Source organism: Pongo pygmaeus, chromosome 18 (genome assembly GCF_028885625.2).
Source record: "Pongo pygmaeus isolate AG05252 chromosome 18, NHGRI_mPonPyg2-v2.0_pri, whole genome shotgun sequence".
NCBI lineage: Eukaryota > Metazoa > Chordata > Mammalia > Primates > Hominidae > Pongo > Pongo pygmaeus.
The window spans coordinates 32,064,105-32,069,030 of NC_072391.2; the positions used below are offsets into that span (position 1 = coordinate 32,064,105).

Genomic DNA, 4,926 nt, shown 5'->3' on the forward strand with positions numbered 1-4,926 from the left:
CCTCCCAAAGTGCTGGGATTACAGGTGTGAGCCACCATGCCCGGCCTTTTTTCTTTTTTTTTTTTTAAGAGTAACAGTAGACTTTATTTTATTTATTTATTTATTTATTATTTTTTTTTGAGATGGAGTCTCACTCTGTTGCCCAGGGTGGAGTGCAGTGGCACAATCTTGGCTCAAGGCAACCTTTGCCTCCTATGTTCAAGCAATTCTCCTGCCTCAGCCTCCCAAGTAGCTGGGACTACAAGTGCATGCCACCACACCCAGCTAATTTTTTATTTTCAGTAGAGACGGGGTTTCATCATGTTGGCCAGGCTGATCTCGAACTCCTGACCTCAGGTGATCCGCCCACCTTGGCCTCCCAAAGTGCTGGGATTACAGGTGTGAGCCACCGCGCCCAGCCTTATTTATTTATTTTTGAGACGGGGTCTCACTCTGTTGCCCAGGCTGGAGAATAGTGGTGCAATCTTGGCTCACTGCAACCTCCACCTCCTAGGTTCAAGCAATTCTCCTGCCTCAGCCTCCTGAGTAGCTGGGATTACAGGCAACTGCCACCACATCTGGCTAATTTTTTGTATTTTTAGTAGAGATGGGGTTTTACCATGTTGGCCAGGCTGGTCTTGATCTCCTGACCTTGTGATCCACCCGCCTCAGCCTACCAAAGTTCTGGGATTACAAGCATGAGCCACCGTGCCTGGCCTCTTTTTTTTTTTTCTCTCGAGACAGAGTCTTGCTCTGTCTTGCAGGCTGGAGTGCAGTGGTATGATCTCGGCTCACTGCAAGCTCTGCCTCCCGGGTTCAAGCCATTCTCCTGCCTCAGCCTCCCGCGTAGCTGGGATTACAGGCGCCCACCACCATGCCTGGCTAATTTTTTGTATTTTTTAGTAGAGACGGGGTTTCACCATGTTAGCCAGGATGGTCTTGATCTCCTGACCTCGTGATCTGCCCGCTTTGGCCTCCCAAAGTGTTGGGATTACAGGCGTGAGCCACCGCACCCGGTCTTTTTTTTTTTTAAGAGTAAGAGTAGACTTTGCCAGGTGCAGTGGCTCACGCCTGTAATCCCAGCACTTTGGGAGGCCAAGGCGGGTGGAGCATTTGAGGTCAGGAGTTCGAGACCAGCCTGGCCAACATGGTGAAAACCCATCTCTACTAAAAATACAAAAATTAGACGGGCGTGGTGGTACACGCCTGTAATCCCTGCTACTCGGGAGGCTGAGGCAGGAGAATTGCTTGAACCCAGGAGGCGGAGGTTGCAGTGAGCTGAGATCGCACCACTGCACTCCAGCCTGGGTGACAGAGACTCCATTTCAAGAAAAAAAAAAGAATCCAGTCACAAACGATCATGTCTACTTATATAAAATGTCCAGAAAAAGACTGGTCACAGTGGTTCACAGCTATAATCCCAGAACTTTGGGAGGCAGAGGTGGGTGGATCACCTGAGGTCAGGAGTTCAAAACCAGCCTGGTCAACATGGTGAAACCCTGTCTCTACTAAAAATACAAAAAATTAGCCGGCATGGTGGCAGGCACCTATAATCCCAGCTACTCGAGAGGCTGAGGCAGGAGAATTGCTTGAACCTGGGAGGTGGAAGTTGCAGTGAGCCGAGATCATGCCACTGCATTCCAGCCTGGGCAACAGAGTAAGACTCCATCTCAAAAAAAAGAAAAGAAAAGAAAAGAAAAGAAAAAGATGGTCTCACTCTGTTGCCCAGGCTGGAATGCAGTGGCGAAATCACGGTTCACTGTAGCCTCAACCTCCCGAGCTCAAGCAATCCTCCCACCTCAGCCTCCTGAGTAGCTGGGACCACAGGTGCACACCACCACACATGATTAATTTTTTTTTTTTTTTAATTTCTAGAGACAAGGTCTCACTATGTTGCCCAGGCTGGTCTTTAACTCCTGGGCTCAAGCAATCTGCCCACCTCGGCCTCCAAAAGTGCTGAGATTAGAGGTGTGAGCCACCATGCCCGGCCTAAAACTGAGAAAGTTTTTTTGTTTGTTTGTTTGTTTTTTTGAGACAGAATCTCGCACTGTTGCCCGGGCTGGAGTGCAGTGGCGCGATCTCAGCTCACTGCAAGCTCCGCCTCCTGGGTTCAAGTGATTCTCCTGCCTCAGCGTCCCGAGTAGCTGGGATTACAGGCACGCACCACCACGCCCGGCTAATTTTTTGTATTTTTAGTAGAGACGGGGTTTCACCATGTTAGCCAGGCTGGTCTCGATCTCCTGACCTCGTGATCCGCCCGCCTCAGCCTCTCAAAGTGCTAGTATTACAGGCATGAGCCACCATGCCCAACCAAAATAAATACTTTCAAAAAGGCGCTTGCTGAAAAGGAAAAAAAACACAAAAAACCTCAATACAACTGTTCCAAGAAGGTATTTATTTATTTACTTATTTTTAGAGACAAGGTCTTACCACATTGCCCAGGCTGAAGTAAAGTGGTGCAATCACCACTTCACTCCACCCTCGAACTCCTGGGCTCAACTGATTCTCCTGCTTCAGCCTCCAGAGCAGCTGGGACTACAGCGTGTGCCACTTTCTGAAATTTTTTGAATAGACAGGGGGTCTCACTACGTTGCCTAGGCTGGTCTCGAACTTCTGGACTCAAGTGATCCTCCTGCCTTGGCCTCCCAAAGTGCTGGGATTACAGGCATGAGCCACTGTGCCCAGCCTCCCAGTTGCTAAAATATTGAAATCCTTCTGTGCCTCTTGGTAATTAGCCAGTGGCCCAAGGAACTCCCCCAAACCCTCCCACCCTGGTTACCCTGGCCACTCCTTCAGGAAACCCCAGAAGGCCCCACATTCCAGCTACTAAAGGGTCTACACCTGCATGACAATCACATCACAAGGACTAGTATATACAAAACCTAGCCTAGTGCACATTTTTCATGTTTACTTAATGTTAGATGTTGTTATTATACCAAAGGCAACTTCAGGAACAATCAGACCAAAGCCTCAGAAGACAGACATTCCAGGGGACACAGGTAGGTGTCACATGTCCTGCCTCCTCGTGGATATCAGACTAGTTGGTGGCAGTAGGGTCACAGAAAGCCCATGGTTGTGATATTCAAAGCCAGGCTCCAACCCTGCCCTTCCTCACACCTGCTGCTAGTCCGCATTGCACACAAGTGCGTGAGCACAGAGAATGGTGCCCCCTGCTGACCTCCCTGAAGAACTTCAGTGAGATTTGTGGAAAATCAGAAGCTTCTCCTTGAACCTTCTCTGCAGCCAGGGATGCTGGGGCACCAGGCAGGGTTGGGCTGGGATGGGACACAGCATTGTGTACTCGAAAAGTCTAGGCTGGGCTTGATGGCTCACACCTGTAATCCCAGCACTTTGGGAGGCTGAGGTGGGCGGATCACTTGAGGTCAGGAGTTTGAGACCCACCTGGCCAACACAGCGAAACCCTGTCTCTACTAAAAATACAAAAATTAGGCCAGGCACGGTGACTCACACCTGTAATCCCAGCACTTTGGGAGGCCGAGGCAGGCGGATCACTTGAGGTCAGGAGTTCGAGACCAGCTTGGCCACCATGGCAAAACCCTGTCTCTACTAAAAATACAAAAATTAACCGGGCATGGTGGTGGGTGCCTATAATCCCAGCTACTCAGGAGGCTGAGGCAGGAGAATCACTTGAGCCTGGGAGGCTGAGGTTGCAGTGAGCCAAGATTGTGTCACTGCACTCCAGCCTGGGCAACAGAGCTACACTTTGTCTCAAAAAAAAAAAAAAAAAAATTAGCCGAGCATCCGAGCATGGTGATGGGCACCTGTGGTCCCAGCTATTCAGGAGGCTGAGGCTGGAGAATCACTTGAACCCGGGAGGCAGAGGTTGCAGTAAGCTGAGATCGAGCCATTGCACTCCAGCCTGAGCAACAGAGCAAGACTCCGTCTCAAAAAAAAAAAGAAAGAAAGAAAAGTCTAAGACCAGGTGCGGGGGCTCATGCCTGTAATCCCAATGCTTTAGGAGGCTTGTTTGGGCCCAGGAGTTCAAGACCAGCCTGGGCAAAACAGGGAGACCCTGTCTCCAATTAAAAAAAAAAAAAAAAAAAAAAGGCCGGGCATGGTGGCTCACGCTTGTAATCCCAGCACTTTGGGAGGCCAAGACAGGCAGATCACGAGGTCAGGAGTTTGAGACCAGCCTGGCCAGTGTGGTGAAACTCCATCTCTACTAAAAATACAAAAATTAGCTGGGCATGGTGACACACGCCTGTAATCCCAGCTACTCGGAAGGCTGAGGCAGGAGAATCACTTGAACCTGGGAGGCAGAGGTTGCAGTGAGCCGAGATCGCGCCACTGCACTCCAGCCTGGGTGACAGAGCGAGACTCCGTCTCAAAAAAAAAAAAAAAGTCCAAGTGGGGTCTTCCAACCAGAAAGAAGTAACGCCGACCAGATATACCTACCTATCTTAAACAAGTAAAAACCCGCCCAAAATCTTGGACTTCAGACACTGCACACCAGCAGCATGCGGCAGTGAGCACTGAGAAATGAGAAACCACAGAGATGAATCCTAGGACTGCCCAGTTTCCTGTCTGGAGAGAATTTCCAGGCAGTATCACAGGAAAGGGACTCACAGGGTCCAGCAGTCTCCCCGAGTGGAGGAGATAGAGTCCGGATTTCAGAGAGGCCAAGACAGATGGGATTTGCAAGGCAGAGTACTAAGGAATGCATGGAGAGCTCCAGCCATCTGCAGAGGGGCCACAGTCCAGCTAAGCACTGAGCGGCCCGTGTGGGAGTCCGCAGAATGACCACTGGAAAAGAGCAGGCAGGACAATCCCAGGGATCAGACTGGGCAAGGCTAGCATGGGGTTCACCAACCAGAGTGGAAAGACCATCACGTGCTCCAGTGGCGCAATCGGTTAGCGCTTGGTACTTATAAAGCAATATATGTCCGGGTGATGCCAAGGTTGTGAGTTTGACCCTCACCTGGAGCA

The 4,926-nt window shown here is 50.2% G+C and overlaps 1 non-coding gene across 1 annotated transcript; it reads left to right on the forward strand.

Moving 5' to 3' along the window:
• The first annotated feature begins 4,832 nt into the window (after positions 1–4,832).
• On the forward strand, positions 4,833–4,926 carry TRNAI-UAU (transfer RNA isoleucine (anticodon UAU)). The gene is made up of 2 exons: positions 4,833–4,870; positions 4,891–4,926. It is a non-coding gene; the product is annotated as a tRNA-Ile (tRNA).